Here is a 244-nt window from a genome sequence, read left to right as displayed (position 1 = left end):
GGAAGATATGAGTCAAACAATGAACATATATCTTTACTGCTTTCCATCAAGCTATGCATGCCTGTTTTGCCCGGTGCGCTAGCCCACGGCACATCAGAAGGTGGTGAGGATTATTATGGTATGCGACTGAAAGTACGGCCGGAGTTTCCTTGCCGATGTCACAACTGCGAATGCTTGTTTCTCCATCAGGGGATACCGGGTCTCACCGTCCAGTAACGTTTTGCTTATGTAGAAGATTTGTTTA

Source organism: Brassica oleracea, chromosome C6 (genome assembly GCF_000695525.1).
Source record: "Brassica oleracea var. oleracea cultivar TO1000 chromosome C6, BOL, whole genome shotgun sequence".
NCBI lineage: Eukaryota > Viridiplantae > Streptophyta > Magnoliopsida > Brassicales > Brassicaceae > Brassica > Brassica oleracea.
Note: the sequence above shows the minus strand (reverse complement) of the source record.